The 20,468-nt window shown below is 49.1% G+C and overlaps 1 protein-coding gene across 2 annotated transcripts in view; it reads left to right on the top strand.

The window, feature by feature from the left end:
- The first annotated feature begins 811 nt into the window (after positions 1 to 811).
- LOC138754870 (phosphatidylinositol 4,5-bisphosphate 3-kinase catalytic subunit alpha isoform) overlaps positions 812 to 20,468 on the top strand; it is a 103,270-nt gene continuing 83,613 nt past the window's right edge. Inside the window, exon 1 of one of the 2 annotated variants that reach the window (XM_069919793.1) lies at positions 812 to 1,008. The gene's annotated coding sequence lies outside the window, so the exon portion shown is untranslated. Of the gene's footprint in view, positions 1,013 to 20,468 lie in introns of both variants that reach the window. The other variant, XM_069919794.1, reaches the window with a different exon arrangement.

The following is a 20,468-nucleotide window of genomic DNA, read 5'->3' as shown; positions in this document are numbered from 1 at the left end:
TAGAACGCTTCCATCAGCGCTGTCTCGTTCCATCCTCAACATTCATTGGAGTGACTTCATCACCAACATCGAAAAACTCGAGCTGGCAGAGTCCGCAAGCATCGAATCCACGCTGCTGAAGACCCAACTGCGCTGGGTGGGTCACGTCTCCAGAATGGAGGACCATCGCCTTCCAAGATCGTGTTATATGGCGAGCTCTCCACTGGCCACCGAGACAGAGGTGCACCAAAAAAGAGGTACAAGGACTGCTTAAAGAAATCTCTTGGTGCCTGCCACATTGACCACTTCCAGTGGGCTGATATCGCCTCCAACTGTGCATCTTGGCGCCTCACAGTTCGGCGGGCAGCAACCTCCTTTGAAGAAGACCGCAGAGCCCACCTCACTGACAAAAGACAGAGGAGGAAAAACCCAACACCCAAACCCAACCCACCAATTTTCCCTTGCAACCGCTGCAACCGTGTCTGCCTGTCCCGCATCGGACTTCTCAGTCACCATCGAGCCTGCAGCAGACGTGGACATACCCCTCCATAAATCTTCATCCGCGAAGCCAAGCCAAAGAAAAAAGAAGAATAAACTACCCTGTCTGACCTGCTGAGTTTCTTGACAAGTTTAATTGACGTGTAATGCAGCCTGGCCCGGGGGTGGGGGGGGGGGGGGAAGAATATCTGGGTTGTGTGTGATGTGTATTCAGAAATCTGAAAGATAACTTGCCCTGGCCGTGTGTCTGCCCCTTTAAGGGGCCGAAGCGCCCGCCCCTTTAAGCGGCCGGTGCGCTCTCCCCTTTAAGCGGCCGGTGCCCCCTCCCCTTTAAGGGCTGCAGCTCGGTTGCCATCCCGACTTCTCCCGGCTGGATCGGGGCGGAGATCGGACGGTGGGACCTGGACCACAGCTCGAGGCCCAGCTCAGCTCAGCTCTGCCCTGCTTGGCCCAACGCCCGCGTGTGGAGCCGCAACCGGAGCAGGACGAGGAGGGAGCTCGAGTGTCGGCGGCCCAGGCCGCGGGAGGCAGGCAGGTGGATGGGTGGGTGGCGGGGCCCGGGTCCCGAAGATGTAACCGCCCCCCTCACTCTCACCCCCACCCTCACCCTCATCTCTGCCACTCATCCTCACCACCCCACCCCCCCACCCTCACCTCCACATCATCCTTGGGCCGCGGAGGCAGGTGGGTGGCGGTGTCCGGGGCCCCGGAGGTGTAACCGCCCCCTCCTCCTCCCTGGGAGCGTTCTCTGTCAGCATTACTCCCATCCTTACTTGTCTCTCCTTCCCCCCCCACCCCAAAACTATTCCCTGGCTGCTTTAGCCAGATGAGTGAACCCCCTCCCCCCAGACGTGTTCCCCCACCCCTCCTGTCTCAGCATTATCCCTACTTCCCCCCCCCCCCTCCCCCATGTACCTCTGTGTTGGGCTTACCCCCCCCCCCGTGTTTCTGTATTAATTCCCCTACCCCCCCCCCCAAATTATCCCCACCCCAGTTTCCCTTTGTTAATTCCAGCCCTCAAATTATCCCCGTATCTCTACATTAATCCCTTAGCCCCTAAATTATCCCCCTAGCATCATCCCCCACCCAGACATCTCCCCTCTGTGTATCTGCATTAACTCCTCTACCCCCATGTAATCCACCACCCAGCCCAGACGAGTATTTCTACCTTCCCCCCCCCCCCCCCAATACCTGTATTATTCCCCTGTCTCTTGTTTCTGCATAATCCCCAGTCCAGTCTGCAGGCAGGGTGGCAGGGAACCCTGGACCCCAGACATGTCTCCCCTCGGCCCCGGTGGGTGTTTATGTATGTATGCATTACACCCCTGAAACCTCACCCAGATCCCAGACATGTCCTCTCTGTCTTCATATGCCATAAGGAATTACTTAAGGTGGTGTGCTAGTGGGGGAAAAAAGTTGAGAACCACTGCTCTAGACCCCCACATTAACTCCTATGTCTCTGCATAATCACCCAGTCCCCAGAGAAGTCCTTCTCTCCAGGTGCATGTCTGCATCCCCTCCTTCCCTGCAAGCACCCTCATCTCCCACCATCACTCATTCAGAGAGGTTGAGTCCACCATTGTAAGGATAATCCAGGCATTTGTCTCAAAATACTTGCTTCTTCTTGGCCTTCCCAGTTTGTAACAGGCCTGAAATACCCAACGAATGTGACATTAACCCTTGCCCCTAACTCATTTCGTATCAAACAGGCCTTGTGCTGAATTATTTTTCTGCCTTGTGTGACAGACACTGACCTGCACCTACATTACATTGGATCTGGCCAAATTTAAAAAAAAAATGTCAAACTACCAATTCAGCCCACAGCTAGTACCACACTCCTATCACTCTGCATGAAGTTTCCCAAAAACTTTGCCTTTCACCCTTTACTTGCGTCCTCTTGTTTGTATCTCATCTACCTCAGTGGAAAGGCCTGTCTGCATTTGCTCTATCCATACCCCTCATAATTTTGTACACCTCCCAAATCTCCCCTCATGCTTCTACGCTCCAGGGTATAAAGTCCTAACCTGTTTAACCTTTCCCTACAACTCAATTGAAGTTCTTAAACATTAGGTAACTGAATCAAGATTTTTACCCCAGCAGGTCTAAATATTTCAATTTTGCTTCTGCGCCCCCCCCCCCCCCCCCATCCACCCTGCTTATTGAGAGAACCCTTTCCCTGTCTCGCTGCTGCCAATTTTATTGGTGGTTTTACTTTTGTAACATGCTCAACGTGAGTTGCTGGCGATATGTACACCTTGCTATGACTGTTGGCCTCTTGGTGTTCATTGTTGGTTGGCTGCTTTCCCCCGAACGGGGAGGCTATCGGAAACTTATTCCAGGGTGGTCAAAGTTATTTAATGCAAGAGCCATTTGCAATAAACTTCAGATGTTTTAAAGCCGCAAGTCATGAAAAATATATTACATACATGTTTTTACTTTTAAATGTGGATTTTGTTAACAAAGAATTTATATAAATATTAGAAAATATATACAAGTATGTAATAATATTTATTCATGTGCATTGTTTTAAACTAACTAATATCAGTTTCAATAATAAAAAAGTACACCTATATACCAAATATTTTCTAAACCCTGACGGATTTTATGTGGAAATCTCTGCCTCATTATATTTAAGATGTAGCGTGATAGATTTTTGCATTGTGGGGGAATTGAGGGTTATGGGGGAAAGGTGGAGCTGGGACTACAGCCAGATCAACTGTGATCCCACTGAAAGTAGGAGCAGGCTCGACGGAGTGGATGGACGACTCCTGCTCCTGATGCGCTCTCTTTGGGAACGCTGCTGCCACTGACCGCTGCAGACACCTGCGCCACTGGAGCATCCACAGTCGAATGTGCTATGCGGGAAGTGACCCGATGCAAAGCTGCCTCCTGTGGCAGGGCGAGGCCAGGGGGCCTGGTCTGACTGCAGGGATTTGGAGTGTCCTGCAGCAGCTCCGGGTGCGCTAGTACCTCCTCCAGCCTTACGCATTTCCGCGAGCCTCATGTAATGTCAAAGAACTGCATGTGGTTCCTGAACCGCGGTTTGTCCACCCCAGCGTATTCGTTGTGCTTAGTTTTTTGCTGGTGTGTGTTACTTGCTTTACCCTGGTATGCATTTCCTGTTGAAATGAAGGTGAATTTATCAATATTTAATAATTCCTTAGCCTGCAGCCTTTTTACACTGGATAAGTTCCAATTAAAAAAATTCACTTTTCAGTACAGAAAAGGCTGAATGTTAATCAAGATGGGGAAATTATACAAATTGAATCTATTTTGGAGAAAGGACTCGACAGATGTTTGGTTGTAGCTGCATTCTCTGTCCCAAAAAAGGCAATGATTCACATGTTTGCCCTGTTTTATGGAATAACAGGAATCTTGTGGAATTGACACACAGCTGTGACAGTGCCAGTGTGCTCGACCTTGCAGCTCTTGTTATATTGCTGTTTTTTTCATTATTCACTCTAATGGGAGGAGTATGTTACAACTTTATTTTGTACTGGGCTTGCTGGGAGTATTGTCAGAATCTGGTTTATCGTTGTGAACGTGTCACCTTAATTTGTTGTTTTGCAGTAACAGTATTGTGCATTATAGGTGCAAAGTTGCTATAAATTACAATTCCGTAAATACAAGACTTTAAAAAAAAAAGTGCAATAGAGGAGAAAGTGAGGTCGTGTCTGGGGTTTGTTGTCTGTTCAGGAATCTGATGGCAGAGGGGAAGAAGCTGTCCTTGTGCCGCTGAGTGCTTGTCTTCAGGCTCCTGGACCTCCTTCCCAATGGTAGCAGGGTGAAGAGGGCATGGCCTGGGTGGTGGGTCCTTGAGAACAGAGGCTGCTTTCTTGAGCCACCGCCTCTTGTAGATTGATGGAGTGGTGTCTGGTGTCCGTGATGTCGCTGGCCGAGTTCACAACTCTCTGTAGCCTTTTCCTGTTCTGTGCATTGTACACAGATTACCAGACAGTGATGGTATATGGAGGTGCCACTCTGTTGTGCATTCCAGCATAGTGTAGGTCCTTCGGCCCACTGTGAACCTACCTAATCTGACCCTTCCCCTCCCTCATACCATAACCCTCCATTTTTCTTTATCCATGTGTCTGAATCATTTCAATGCCCATATTATACCAGTTTCCACAACTGTTTTAAAAAAACCCTCACTATCCTAAACTTATACAGATGTCCTCTGGTGTTTACTACTGTCACCCTGGGAAAAAGATGCTGGCTGTCCGCCCTATCTATACCTCATCATCTTGCAGAGTCCTTCGTACCTTTTGCATTATAGCTGGAGAATCTGACTGAATGGAGGCCATTTGCCCCATCATACCCCCTCTGAGGAGGGGGTGGTGGAAAAAAAATTAATAGAACATAGAGCACTGCAGCACAGTACAGGCCCTTAATATTGTGCTGAACCATATATTCCTTGAAAAAATAGTGAACCCTCCCTATTCCGTAACCCTCTATTTTTCTTCCATCCGTGTGCCTGTAAGAGTCTTTTAAATGTTCCTAATGTTCCAGCTTCCACCACCACCCCTGGCAAGGCATTCCAGGCACCCACAACTCTCTGTGGGGAGCGGGGAGGGGGGAAACGAGCCCCTGTTGTCTATTCTAACTTTCCTCCCTTCCCTTTGTACACAGGCCCTCAGGTATTTGCTGTTCCTGCCCTAAGAAACAGGCACTGGCTGTCCACCTTATCTATGCCTATCAGAATCTTGTCAACCTCTTAAGTCTCCTCTCATTGTTCTTTGCTCCAAAGAGAAAAATCCCAGCTCTGCTAACCTTGCCTCGTAGGACTTATTTTCCAGTCCAGGCAACATCCTGGTAAATCCCCTCTGCAACCCTCTCCACAGCTTCCACATCCTTCCTGTGATGAGGTGACCAGAACTGAACACAAGTGAGGTCTCGACTTTTGAGCTCAGTTGGAATCCAACATCCCAAAGGCCTTCATAACCTGTGCAGCAACCTTGAGAGATGTATGGATTTGGACCCCAAAGTCCCTCTCTTCTCCCACACTGTTAAGTATCCGACCATTAACCCTGTACTCGGCCTTCGGCCCTTTCCCCCTGGCTGCATTATCTTTATCTAATAGTAAGCAACACATTGAGCTCAGTTACCTTTTGAACAAACTTCCTAATTAATTCCAGCCAAAGGAACAATAGTGTTAGGCTGGAATGAATGCAGGGACAATTCACAAAAATATTGTGGTGGCATAGTTGACATCGCGTTTAGCACAACACCTTTACAGCGGCAGTGATTGGGACCGGGGTTTGAATCCTGCTCTCCCCATATCTGTGACCCCATATCTGTGTGGGTTTTCTTCAAAATAGTAGGATAATGGGGTGTAAATTGGGCCGAAATGACCTGTTACCGTGTTTTATGTTTTAATTTAACTTAAAATTTGCTTGGCTGGGGGACTGAATTGTTAGGGTAGGCTGGGATCTTTCTCCCTGGAGTGTGGGAGGGTGAGGGCGACCTTATTGAAGTTTAGAAATGCACAGACAAGGAAAGCAGTCTTCCCAAGAGAAGGTGAATCTCAAACTAGAGGGTGTATGTTTTGGGTGAGAGGGAGAAGATTTAAAAGAGACCCTCTGCCCAGTGTCTGAGGGGTATGTGAAGTGAACCACCAGACGTAATGGGAGAAGCAGGTACAATTCCATTCAAAAGATAGGCTCATGGATATGGAAAGTTGAGAGGAAGTAGAACATGAAAGTTTGCAGACACAGTGATTGGAGTAAAAATTATGTTGGAGAAACTCAGCAGGTCAGACAGTGTATTTTATGCAGCGAAGATAAAGATGCATAAATGACATTTTGGGTTTGAGCCCTCCAAGGTATAAAGAAAATGTAGACAGGCGCCTGAATAAAATGGTGGGGGGGGGTCGAAGGAGCACGGTCCCACAGGCAAGGAGGTCATAGCTGGGTAAGGCACACCAGCAAACAGGGAGGGAGGATGGTTCTGAATGGAGTGGGAAGGTGGTGGAGAGCTAAGGGAAATGAGACAGAGGGATGGGGAAGGGAGAATGGGAAATGGGCTAGCAGCAACTGGATGTAATGCATCCGGTTGGAGAGTGCCCAGATGGAATATTAGGTATTGTACCTCCAATTTATGGGCAGTCTTGGTTTGTCAGTACATGAGACCACAGACAGACATCGGCGTGGGAGTGGGGCATGGAATTGGAATTAGAACATTTTTCCAGCTATGGCCCCCCCCCCCCCAGCCCCATTCCAGGAATCTGCTCAAAATTTATGGGCCCCTGTCCCTGTGAAGCAGTCACATTTTGATTTCTTCTATACTTATCTCCAACAGACTGGGGAAAAAAAGCATTAATGTGAGGTGAAAAGAAAACTGGGCTTTTATTTAAATGTGCTGACCCCCTGTTTGGAGGCAAATGGGATTAGTTTGGTCAATGTGGATAAGTCAGAGTCGAGATTATTGTCATGCACGTCATGAAATTTGTTATTTTGCAGCAGTATTATGGTGCAAATATTTCTATAAACCATTTCAAAATAAATAAGTGCAAGAAAAAAGTCAAAGTGAGGCAGTATCTGTGATTCGTTGTCCATTCAGGAATCCAACGGCGGAAGGGAAGAAGCTGTCCTTGTGCCGCTGGGTGTTCGTCTTCAGGCTTCTGTACCTCCTTCCTGATGGTAGCAGGGTGAGGAGGTGGTGGGGTCCTCGAGGAAAGAGGCTGGTTTCTTAAGGCACTGCCTTTTGTAGATGTCCTCAATGGAGTGAAGTCTGGTCCCCATGATGGCACGGGCCGAGCTCACAACTCTGTAGTTTTTTTCTGGTCTTGTGCATTGGGCTGAAGGGCCTGTTTCTTTGCAGTGCAACTTGAAAAGCTCACAAAATATTTAATTTTTCTTTTAATTTAACCTGTCCCCAAGCAAATTAAACTGTCATTCTCAAAATATATCAACACATGTTGAGAACCAGTTGTGTGATTACATTGCATAAAGCCCAGTGATCTCAGCCTTTTCCCAGCATTAAGGCCTGTAAATAAAGATAGTTACTCAACATTATTGGAGTGGGCTTTCTTCTCCCCTTTGAGCCTGTCTGTTTTTGAATTGTTGCTCCTGATCTTCACTGGAAAATGCTCAAGATCTTGCAGAGGGTGGCTTGTGACTGGCTGAATGGGGTGTCAGGTTTTGCACTGGGATGCAAGAGGGTGCTGAAGGGTTCCCAATTGTATTGGAGGTTCAGATCTGGAGCTCCAGTTGCAAATGGTTTGGATTGGACTCTTGATGTGGCTGCGGGAGCACTATGGTGAATCACGGACATGGGATGACTCTGGGGTACTCTCGCTTCTCCTTCTCTGACTAAGGTGCTCCAGGCAATAAAAACAATTTTGTGTAATGTGATATTGTTTTTAATTACTTGACAATAAATTGAATCTTGAGACTTGCCAGGGATCTCTGTCACCAGAAGGAACTTTCCTTTTCTAGGCAGCAGAGGAGATTACGGGGAAGGTTCTCCAGGCTTCAGGCGAGCGTTGGTCAGAGTAAATAAAGTGTTTTCAGAGTTGGGAGGGTTGGTGAATCGGGGTGAGTAATTGGTGAGAATTTGGGTGGGGGAGGGAGAATTTCCTTTCCAGAGTTTGAAAGAGGTGGGGGGGGGGGGGGGAAGCAGTTTCGGGCAGTTTTCCAAATAGTGCTTGTGTGGATAATTAAAGGAAATGTTTACAGGGTTGCCGGAGAGGGCCAAGCTCGATTTCCCTTGAGGGGGGGGTGATGTTCAAGCGATGACTTTGAGCTGTATGATTCCTTGCATTGCACTAATGTGCCTTGTTCCTGAAAGACTAGGCACATTTTGGAAAGCCTACAAGTAGTGATACAAATCTCTGTATCCTACTGATGGTTTTTTTTTGGTTTGAGAACTTCACTAATGCTCTTCAAGTTTAGCAACCCATTTCACTTTCCCACCCCATTCCCTGGCCTGTCCATGGACTTTTGCACTGCCAGACTGAGACCACCCACAAATTGGATCTTCATCTTCCATCTGGGCAGCCTCCAACTGGATGCCTTCTGTAGTTCCTGTGAACCCCTCCCGATTTATCCCTCCGTCTCCTTCAGTTGTGCTTCTCTCTTACCTTTCCCACAGCTCTGCATTCACAGAGCCAAACCCAACCCCATCAATTCTTTCCTGTTCTCTCCATATCCAATTAACACCTTTTCTCTTTTGGTCTGTACTCCTCCTCCTGCCCTTTCCTTTAATTTGGGCACCTGCTTGCTTCAAAGAAAGCTCAGGCCCGAAACGTCAGTTTCTTGTAGATGCAGCCTTTGCCTGCCCTGTGCATTGGTACCTCTGTACCAGACAGTGATGTAATCAGTTGTAATGCTCTCCAATGGGGGCTCTGTGTTACCTGCTCAGTTCCTCCAGCATTTCTGTGTTTTTACTACAATTACAATGACTGCAGACTTTTGTGATTCACTCCACTCGCATCCACAAGTGAAGGGAACCTTTCAACCCATCACCCAGTTTTGGATCAGAATCGCAAAGCTCAAAAATACTTGGTAATATTCTGTTGTACACCATTTGCTTGCTTCCTCCCAGACTCCAAGTGTCCTGTAACAGAAAACCAATTGAACTGCAGATGCTGGAATCTGAAAGACAACAAATGCTGGGAGAACTCCGCCTGTTCTGAATAATGTTTGTGTTACAGTGACAGCGAGCTCGGATTTTAATCTGTTACTGCCCGTTAGGACTTTGTGCATTTTCCCTGTGACCCACGTGGGATTCCTCCAGGTGCTCCAGTTTCATCCCGCATTCCAAAGACTTGGGGTGGTTAATTGGTCACGTGGGTGTAATTGGATGGTGAGGGCTCGTGGGCCAGAAGGGCCTGTTACAGTGCCGTATCTCTCAAAATAAAATACACACACCCAAGAACCGGGCCCATTGGCCCAATTTGACCATACTGACCAAGTCGTCTACCCAAGCTAGTCCCACCTGCTTCCATTCGACCTGTGTCCCTCTGAACCTCTGCTATCCATGGAGCCATTCTCAATGGCTATGCCCCCCTTGGGACTCTGCTCAAAGTTTCTAGCCCACCCCCCCCTTCCCTGTGACACCGTCAAATCTAGTTGGTTTCTTCTGTACTTCTTTCCTACAGACTACAAAAAAAATCAGTCTGTGCCCCCCCCCCCCTCCTTAAATGTGCTATGGCCCCTGTTGAGAACGGCTGCTCTTGATGTCTGTAAAACGCTGTAATTTTACCCATAGCAGTTCACCAATGGAAATCATTTGCCTCTCACCTTAAACCTATGCCCTCTGGTTCTGCACTCCCCAACCTCATGATTTTATAGACAGTTAAGGTGAGCGAATGAATGAGTTTTTGTCATACACATGATGTTCAGATATAAAGAAAGTCTTGCAGCTTTCCAGTGACGTAAAGCACAGGAACAGTGATTAAGGTACCTTGATACAAAAGAAAGAGAAAAGAAATAATAACACTTGGCATTGGTGCAAAAAAAATTGGTCATCACTCTGCCTCCTACACAACAGGAAGAGAAGTCCTAGCACCTCCTCGTATATCAAACTCCAGTCCCAGTAACACTCCCCCAGTTTCCCCTCTGTTTTCTGGAAGGTTGATTGATCTGAAACATTGGCAGGTTTCTCTTTCCACAGGCACTACTTGGGCTGAGATTTTTTTCAGCATTTTCTGTTCACCTGCAGTCCCAGCTCTCTCCTAGCAGGCTTAGAACATTTTAAAAAATCTTTAGACATTCAGCACAGTAACAGGCTTTTCTGGCCCATGAGCCCATGCTGCTCAAATGCCCCAATTAACCTATAACCCCATGTACCTCGCATTTTTAATTTCCCACACCGATGTCTCTATCCATGGCCTGACATCGATTTCTAGACCTGGTTGAAGTGCTGGCTGGCTCTGTTGAATTGCAATTCATGAACATGCCATGACATTCGCTGTTTCTCGGCAACATTACAGGTGCAACTATTGCTATAAATTTTTAAAAATTAGTGCAAAATAAGAGAGAGTGAGGTAGTGTCTGTGGTTCATCATCCATTCAGAAATCTGATGGCGGAGCTGTCCTGATGGTAGCAGAGGGAAGAGGGCATAGCCTGGGTGGGGTGGTGGGGGTCCTTCAGGGTAGAGGTTGCTTTCTGAAGACTCTGCCTCTTGTAGATGCAGCCTTTGCCTGCCCTGTGCATTGGTACCTCTGTACCAGACAGTGATGTAATCAGTTGTAATGCTCTCCACAGTACACTTGTAGAGATATTTTGAGTCTTTGGTGACCTACACCATCTCCTCAAACGCATAAGGAAGTATAGCTACTGGCAAGCCATCTTCATGTTTGCATGGAAATGTTAATTTAATGCCCTGTTTCTTTAGGTGTGTATAATAATTTGCGTGCCCCCTGGAAGAAGATCATTGGCTTGCTCACCATCTGCATTTCGGAACCAATCCGTTGGCTGTAGGATGTTCTGAAGAGGTACAAGTTGTTATAAAAACACGATTCCTTTTGTTAGTGGTGGAGCTGATAGAGCCACTGCCTCAGAGACCCAGGTTCAGCCTCAACTTCGGGGACTGTGTTGGCCTGTGTGTTCATACACATTTGGTTAGCACCTTCTCCCCCATGAACATATGGAATCCTTTTTTGCTTTGATTTCTTCCCACTTCCCAAAAAGTGGGTAATTGGTTGCTGTAAACAGCTTCCTTGTGTGTTTGAGGCTAGAATCCAATGGAGTGGATTGATAGAGAGCACAAAAGCTGTAGCTGTTGGAATTCTGAGTGAACAAAGAGAAGCAGGAGGGACTCAGCAGGTCAGGCAGCATCTATGGAGAGAGTTGATCAGACAACATTGTGGTAAAAGCACACAAATGCTGCAGGAACTCAGCCGGCCTCACAATGTCCATAGGAGTCAAAGAAATATAACTGATGTTTCTGGCCTGAGCCCTTCTTCAAGGAATGAGTAAAGAATAAGAAAGTGCCAGAATAAAGACTGAAGACTGGCAGGAGTCCAAACCAACAAAAAGTGTTAATTGGATACAAGAGGAAAGATGAGATTTGATTTTGGCTCTGTGAAAGGAGACCGGTGGGGGAGAGGTGATAGGGGAAGAAGGGGGGGGGAGGGGGGGGTTGGTCTCCATTTTCTTGTGTCCTGCACCAGTCTTCTGGTTACCCTCGAGGCCACTGCCGAACACAGGCACCACCATCTTGGGCTCAGATCCTGCAGTCAAAGGATTTTAAATAAAACCACCGTTGGCTCCTTTAACGGGCCATTTAAAGCCTGCACGGAGCTGTCGGCAGTGGACAGGTCAGTAGGAATCCTCCAGGGAGTGCTCTGTCTCCGTGCGTGTGCACCAGCGGCAGCGCAGCCATTAATTCCCACCTCTCCCCCTCTACCTGCCTCTACACATCTACCTTCTGTCCAATACCCTATTTGCCCTTCTGCCTTTCCCCGTACCTTCCTAGTTTAGCCTCGAGAAAGAGTCCAGACTCGAAACACTGACTTGCTATTTCTACCCACGTAGCCGCCGAGTCCCCCCAGCAGAGTTCACTCAAGATACCAGCATCAGCAGTCTTTGTGGAGTCTGAGAAGGCTTCCTGGCCCACTGCGTCCCATGGAATTCGGGTGATCTCTGCATGCTTTGATGCACATACAAATGCTCTTGCAAGGAAAATTATGCTGTTTCCCTAACTTTCATGGAACACACAAGTCTGTAGACATTGTGGTTGTAAAAACACACTGAAATGCTGGAGGAAGTCAGTGTCCAAAGGAGGTAAAGATATATTGCTGATGTTTTGGGCCTGAGCCCCAATAGAGATAGAACTACCTGGGGGAGGAGTCCAGACCAATAAAAGGTGTTCATTGGAGAGGTAAGAATAGATTTTGTCTGTGTGAAAGGAGACAGAGGGAAAAGGGAAAAAGACAGCAGGTGGAAGGCGATAGGGAGGAATGGGTAATTAACGAAAGGCAGAGAAAACTGTTAATGCCATCCAGTTGGAGGGTCCCCAAACAGAAGGTGTTGTCCTCCAATTTGTCAGAGGTCTCAGTTTGGAATTGCATGAACCCATGAATAGACGTGTCAGAAAAGGAATGGGACAGGGAATTGAAATGGGTGGTCATTGGGAGATCCACACTATTGTGGCAGGCAGAGTGCTCTCTCAGTCTGTGCCCAGTCTCTCTCTGGCGTAGAGGAGGCCAATGACCTTCCCTGCCAGTGGCCTTCTTTGTCCCTTTACCCCACCAGCCACTCACCTGACAACTTTGGTGATCTGATGGCAGGTTATATTGGAGTAAGAACACAATGCTGGAGAAACTCGGCAGATCACAGTGTACTTTATATTGCAAAGATAAAGATACATAACCAACGTTTCGAGCTTGAGCCCTTCATCACTGTATGATCACAACATTTGTTTTACTCCTGCAAAACTCTGAAATCTCTTCGAGAAAGGCCTATCTTTTACTCTCCGAAGGGAATTCTCTCTCACTGCCCTCCACCTGTAATTCCTGCTGTTCTCCAGCTTTACAACTATGTACTCACCCAGACTCGTTTCCACAGCCACGTTGACTTCCTTGCTACTGCCTCCATCTTGTGCCTTGTGGCTCCCAGCACTGGTTTTAGGCCTCCCAGTTTGGCCCCCCCACAAGGATCTCAAGAACATGCACAGCAGAGACTGCTGCTCTCTTCGCTTCTCTCGATGAATTGCCTCCTGCCTGTGGGACAGTGCTCAACCCTCTGCCCCTCCCCACCATTTTGTATGGGCAACTGCAGACATTTTGTTTATACACTGATGAAGGGCTCAAGCTCAAAATGTTGGTTATTTATCTTTATAAAGGACACTGTTTGACCTGCTGAGTTTCTCCAGCATCGTGTTTTTACTTCAACCACAGACTTGTGTGTTTTACTTCAGGTTAGTGGCGCTGTTAGCGCAGTGCTGTCACAGTGCCAGTCACTCAGGTTTGAATCTCGCGCCATCAGGAGTTTGTACGTTCTTCCTGTGTCTGCATGGGTTTACCCTGTGGGGCTCAGATTTTCTCCAACTGTTCAAAATGTACTGGGAGTTGTAGTCCACTCGGGTGTAAATTGGGTGGCACAGGCTCATTGGCCAGAAGAGGTTGTTACTATGCTGCATGTCTTTTTAAAAAATAGTTATATTGGTGCTCATCTGAGTTTCTGAGTGCGCAATTCAATTGTTTTCTGTCACTGGGGTACAACGAAAAGCTTTGTTTTGTGTGCTATCCAGGTGAGCTAGCCTTGCAAAGTACATCAAGTAGTCCAGGAATAAAAAGTGTTCTGATAAATGAAGAGTGCGAGGTTTATTGTCACACAAGACAAAAATGCAAGGGATAGTGTTAAAGTTCAATTAAACAGGGTAAGGTATGCTTTGTATTAATGAGAGGTCCTTTACCAACAGGAAATGATCTTGAATCTGGAGTTCATTTTTTTTGTGTATCAATTGGGGGAGTGGGGTGGGGTAGGTGGGTGGAGTGTGACTGGGGTGGGACGTATCCTTTAACCCTTTGGACTCTGGACATTGTAAACTTTCATAATACATACTCTGGACTGGGTCCATGGGTAAACTGCAGTTCGAACACCAGTTTGAACCAGCTTATGGTTGGGTATAAAACCAAATCTGGAAAAGAAGGTCATGGAGTATATGCTCTAAAAATCAGGACACTGAACCGGGAACTTCTTCCCACCGAGAGTGGTGGGAGTGTGGAGCGAGCTGCCAGCTAAAGAGGTGTATGCGGGCTCAATTTTAACGTTAAAGAAGAATTTAGACAGGTACACAGATGTGGACTGGGTGCAGGTCAGTGGGACTAGTTCGGCACAGGCTAGAAGGGCTGTAGGGGCCTGTTTTTGTGCTTTAGTGTTCAAATTTGGGTTCTTTCAAAATCCGAATTTATTGTCATGAACATATCACATAATTTGTTGTTTTGCAGAGGCTGTATTGTTCATTACAGCTGCAAAAATTGCTGTAAATTACATATAAAATAAAAAGAGGTTGTGTCTGCAGTACATTGTCTGTCAAAAAACTGTTAGTGGAGGAGCATAAGCTGTTTGAATGCCAATGGGTGTTCATCTTCAGGGTCCTGTACCTCCTTCCTGGGGCCTTCATGTCGATGCAATCATGAAGAAGGGTCACCAGCAGCTACTCTTCATTAGGAGTTTGAAGAGGTTTGATCTGTCACCAAAGACGCTTGCAATTTTCTGCCGGTGTACCGTGGAGAGCATTCTGACTGGTTGCATCGCTGTCTGGTACGGAAGTGCCAATGCACAGGGCAGGAAAAATTATTTGAATGTCCAAATCATTGGGCAGCTGATCAAGGGAGTTTTACTCTACCTCCCAGAGGCCATCGCTGGCGAGCTGACCTGCCGCGTTTTGAACTCTAGTCTTGACTCCAGAATCTAAACTTTTCAAGGTAAAAGAGCTGTATCCGGTGGGAGATGCTCAAAAATCTTTCGGAGAGGGGCTTCTGGGTGAGAGAGTGTGTTCAGTGCCCTCTATATAACATGCAGTATGCTTTAGAAATAATTTCTTGGAACTCGTCATGTTGATCCATGCACACTGTCCTTGGGAAGGCATTTGTGAGCTTGTGGCCAACAGGAAGGCTGATGTTTGTTTTCCTGCTATATTTAAAAGATTTCTGTGTTACATCATCATGTACCCATCTGTTCCTAATAACAAGCCGAGTTATTTCTGTTCTCATCAAATTCCATCGAGTTTTGTCCCATGTTGTAGTTGACTTGGATTGAAATCCTGCAATTTTCATGTGTTTGAGGTTCCTTTTATTGTCCTGCAAGTATACAAAAGATGTAATATAAGCAATATACTTCAACTTGTCCCTGTCATAAGGCAAACAAAGAGTTGCTGTGAGCATTGCCCGGCACTCCCAACAATAGGAGAAAGAGAAGCAAAAGAGGCACTGAGTGTCCGTGGATTTGCCTCCAGCGTTCCTGCAGCCTCTGCAGCTGTACAGACCCCTGCTCAATCCATTGGCCACCCGAGCTCCAGATCCCAACCTCCAATACGATCTGAAAGTCTTCAGTGCTTGAGGCCCTTTGGGAGCCTTTCTTGCCCTTAGTGCTCTCTTGGTTCTGATACCTGGTTTCCATGAATGAGCCGCCTGCAGCCTGCGTGTGTCACCCAAGGTTGAGAGGGGTTGGGTTGGAATAAATTGTTTGTTATTTTTATTTTGCATTTGGTGGGTGTCTGAGTGCCTTCATGTTGGTTGTGGTGGAGTGGTTTGTACTCTTGCCTCAGACTCGACCTGGCAAGAGTGTGTAAACTTCAGTGCAGAGGGAGTGCTGTTTTCAGAGGTGGTGTTGTTTGGACTGCTCTCCAGTTGAACATTCTTTTGTTGAGAGAAGCAGCCATATGGCACTGCTCTTTGAGGGAGAGCAACTCTGGTTCTCGACCAGTGCAGGCCTCGCATTTACTCCTTATCCCATGTAATTGTACGCAGATTTTTTTGGTCATTATCCTCCTGCTGCTTGTGGGAGTTGCTTTGAATAAATTTAATTACCATACTTTCCCCAACTTGCATGCCTACCCCTGCAGTACTGTGGCTGTACTGTGCTATATGCTCAGAGCTGATTGAGCTCTTTGGGGTATCTGCGGTTGTAAAATGCAACCTAGAAATAGTGTGTCCAGGTGCTTTTGTGTGGGCTTGTAGCAATCCTTTAGTGTTGAAGCTTTATCACACTGCTCAGAAGAGTGGTGGATATCCACATATGGTCTAGAATTTCAACGTGCCCTTCAGATCTGTGGGCTTGCAGCTAAAGCATTTCTACGTGGCATCAGTGTCTTGGAGTTTGGTTTATCGTCTGCACTGCTGATGGTTCACAGCATTTTAGTTCTTTTTTCTAAAATTCCAAATCCAAATAGTGCATTTGATTGACGTATTTTGGCATTGAGAAACCAGGAAGAGAGGCTTCTCTTTCTCTAGGGATTTTGTTTCCAGCCCTGTCACACCCCAACACATTTCCTTGAAATGGAAAAATGCTTGCAGTACTCTGGATCAGCCAACGTCTGTGGTAGGAGAATTGGTTGACGTTTTGGGTTGAAGACCTGCCTCCAGGGTGCAGGTTGATGGGATGAGTTGGGATAATAGCTCGGCATGGACTAGATGTGCTGAAGGACCTTTTCTCTCGCAATAGTGTTCTAGATTCTAAGTGAGTTAACGAGGTAGTTTTCAATAGCGGTGGGGAAAGAAGTGCAGAGAACTTGGGGAATATCTCTGGGGTGAGATGGAATGGGGTAACGCAACAGAAGTGTATCGTGCTGTTCAGAAATGCCTTCCAAAGCAGATTGTGCGAGGGGTGAGAAAGTGAGCATGTTGCCCTGAAGCATGAGCAGGGAGGGCCTTCAATGCAATTGACGCCTAGCAGAAGAGACCAGTTCTGATACCAACAGAAAGAGATAATTGTTTTAAAGTTGCACCATTTGCTATCGAGTCCAGATTCAAATCTGAATTCTTAGATCTGGGATTTCCACTAGTTGTGTAAGTAATCTAATTTCCTGGGCACAATCCTCAGACTGACTATCAATAAGACTTAACAGAGGCGATGTACTTAGGAGACACAGTTTTAAGTTTAAAATTTTTATTTTAAATATTATTTAAAGCATGGTTGAGGCTGATTTCAGCCATTTAAACCCGCGCTGCCAAAATTCACCAATTAACCTACGCACTCTGTATGTTTTGAAGGGTGGGAGGAAACTGGAGCACCCGGAGGAAACCCATGCAGACACATGGAGAATGTGCAAACTCCTGACAGACAGTGGCAGATTGGAGCCATGGTCGCTAACTGTGCCACGCAGTAGATAGAGCGGCTTCATAGCGGCAGAGACCCAGGTTTGATCCTGATCTCTGCATGCGGAGTCTTCATGCTCCCCCTGTGTCTGCACATGGGCGTCCTACATACCGAAAGATGTACAAGGTCGGTGGATTAATCAGGCACTGTAAATTGCTCCCTCGTTGCATGAGTGAGGGGTAGAATGTGGGAGGAGTTCGATGGAAATGTGGGGACAACATGGTCGTGGTGCGAGAGCCGAGGTCCCCTGGGTGCGAGAGCTGAGGTCCCCTGGGTGCGAGAGCTGAGGTCCCCTGGGTGCGAGGGCTGAGGTCCCCTGGGTGCGAGAGCTGAGGTCCCCTGGGTGCGAGGGCTGAGGTCCCCTGGGTGCGAGGGCTGAGGTCCCCTGGGTGCGAGGGCTGAGGTCCCCTGGGTGCGAGGGCTGAGGTCCCCTGGGTGCGAGGGCTGAGGTCCCCTGGGTGCGAGGGCTGAGGTCCCCTGGGTGCGAGGGCTGAGGTCCCCTGGGTGCGAGGGCTGAGGTCCCCTGGGTGCGAGGGCTGAGGTCCCCTGGGTGCGAGGGCTGAGGTCCCCTGGGTGCGAGGGCTGAGGTCCCCTGGGTGCGAGGGCTGAGGTCCCCTGGGTGCGAGGGCTGAGGTCCCCTGGGTGCGAGGGCTGAGGTCCCCTGGGTGCGAGGGCTGAGGTCCCCTGGGTGCGAGGGCTGAGGTCCCCTGGGTGCGAGGGCTGAGGTCCCCTGGGTGCGAGGGCTGAGGTCCCCTGGGTGCGAGGGCTGAGGTCCCCTGGGTGCGAGGGCTGAGGTCCCCTGGGTGCGAGGGCTGAGGTCCCCTGGGTGCGAGGGCTGAGGTCCCCTGGGTGCGAGGGCTGAGGTCCCCTGGGTGCGAGGGCTGAGGTCCCCTGGGTGCGAGGGCTGAGGTCCCCTGGGTGCGAGGGCTGAGGTCCCCTGGGTGCGAGGGCTGAGGTCCCCTGGGTGCGAGGGCTGAGGTCCCCTGGGTGCGAGGGCTGAGGTCCCCTGGGTGCGAGGGCTGAGGTCCCCTGGGTGCGAGGGCTGAGGTCCCCTGGGTGCGAGGGCTGAGGTCCCCTGGGTGCGAGGGCTGAGGTCCCCTGGGTGCGAGGGCTGAGGTCCCCTGGGCGCGAGGGCTGAGGTCCCCTGGGCGCCAGGGCTGAGGTCCCCTGGGCGCCAGGGCTGAGGTCCCCTGGGCGCCAGGGCGCAGGGCCCCTGGGCGCCAGGGCGCAGGGCCCCTGGGCGCCAGGGCGCAGGGCCCCTGGGCGCCAGGGCGCCGGGCCCCTGGGCGCCAGGGCGCCGGGCCCCTGGGCGCCAGGGCGCCGGGCCCCTGGGCGCCAGGGCGCCGGGCCCCTGGGCGCCAGGGCGCCGGGCCCCTGGGCGCCAGGGCGCCGGGCCCCTGGGCGCCAGGGCGCCGGGCCCCTGGGCGCCAGGGCGCCGGGCCCCTGGGCGCCAGGGCGCCGGGCCCCTGGGCCCCTGGGCGCCGGGCCCCTGGGCGCCGGGCCCCTGGGCGCCGGGCCCCTGGGCGCCGGGCCCCTGGGCGCCGGGCCCCTGGGCGCCGGGCCCCTGGGCGCCTGGGCGCCGGGCCCCTGGGCGCCTGGGCGCCGGGCCCCTGGGCGCCTGGGCGCTGGGCCATCTTGGTCTGTAGGAGTTGCAGAAGAGTTTGTGTCTGACAGAATAAACCAGTGATGCCCTTTTGAAGCAGGAAAAGACTGCAGAGAGTTGTGAATTTGGCCTGCAACATCACGGGCACCAGTCTCCATTGATTACATCTACAAGAGGCGGTTTCTCAAGAAAGCAGCCTCTATCCTCAAGGTCCCCCACCACCCAGGCCATGCCCTCTTCATTCTGCATGAAATATGAAAGTCTGCAGACCCTGGAATTGTGGTAGAAACACAGAAATGCTGTGAAACTCAGCCGGTCTCACAGCGTTCATAGGAGGTAAAGATGTATGCAGATTCTACAGGTATACCATGGAGAGTATTCTGACTGTTGCTTCACTGTCTGGTACGGAGATGCCAATGCACAGGACAGGAAAGGCTACAGAGAGTTGTGAATGTGGCCAGTGCCATCATGGGCACCAGTCTTTACTCCATCGAAGATGTCTACAAGAGTTGGTGTCTTAAGAAAGCAGCCTCTATCCTCAAGGACGCCACCACCACCCAGGCCGTGCCCTTTTCACTCTGCTACCCTCGGGAAGGAGCCTGAAGATAGACACCATCTTCCCTCTCCGCCACCAGATTCCTGAACAGACCATAAACCACAGGATCTATTTCACTCTTTTCACTAATTTATTTATTTAATTAAAGAAATATTTGTACCCACAGTGCTAATGCTGCCATAAAACAGCAAATTTTGCGACATGTTCATGATAAATTCTGATTCTGAGTCCTGCCTTTGTATGGTCATAAAGTTGCAGAATAAAGGGCTTTGTCAGTGAGCGGATTCTGAATGCCTGCCTTCAGCTGAAGAGCATTAGGGAGAAGAGTGCATCCTGTTGGCTCGCCTTTTATGTATCAGTAAATGAACAGATGAATTAATCCCACACGAGCTGTTCTAATACTGATTCAAATGGGGCTTTTTTGTCAGTTTTTTTCCTCTCTGGGCCTGTCAACTTGGAACGTATCCCACACAGCTCCTGTCCCCGCACTTTTTTTTCCCGCAGCTGTTAACGTCTAGCACATGGAATCTTTCAGAAAGGCAGTTATTGTGTTCTGTTTGAGCAAGAGCTCAGCATCGTTTGGCTGAGGCTCTGGATTTTTTTGTTTAAATTTTTAATCTTTATTGAGTGTTTTCTCTTGGAAACAAAGCACTGGGTTATAATGAGATTTGATTGAGTGCCATAGCTTCTGGGCTTGCATTGCTCTTTGATAGGTGATGGGTATCTGCAACTGGCCCCCATTTCTCCAGCTAGGCCCTCCCAAGTTCAGAAGGTCACAGGTTGGAGTGGAACTTAAATTCCGTACTTGGGGAGTGCACGGTCGGTGGTCCCAGAGAGTCGGAGAGTTAGAGCACAGAAGCAGATTGTCCAGTCCTCTAAATCTGTACTGTCCATCAGGAGTAGAAACACAGCAGGTCAAATAGTGTACTTTATGGTTAGCGACTAGCATGGGCCTATTACAGCGCCAGTGATCAGGACCAGGATTTGAAAGCATCACCAACCAGCAGGAGGGACCCAGCTCACTCTGAGGAGGCAGCTGCAGGCTCTTTACCATCTAGCTGA

The sequence above is a fragment of the Narcine bancroftii genome, chromosome 2 (assembly GCF_036971445.1).
Source record: "Narcine bancroftii isolate sNarBan1 chromosome 2, sNarBan1.hap1, whole genome shotgun sequence".
Lineage (NCBI taxonomy): Eukaryota > Metazoa > Chordata > Chondrichthyes > Torpediniformes > Narcinidae > Narcine > Narcine bancroftii.
This window is presented reverse-complemented; position numbering and strand designations above follow the sequence as displayed.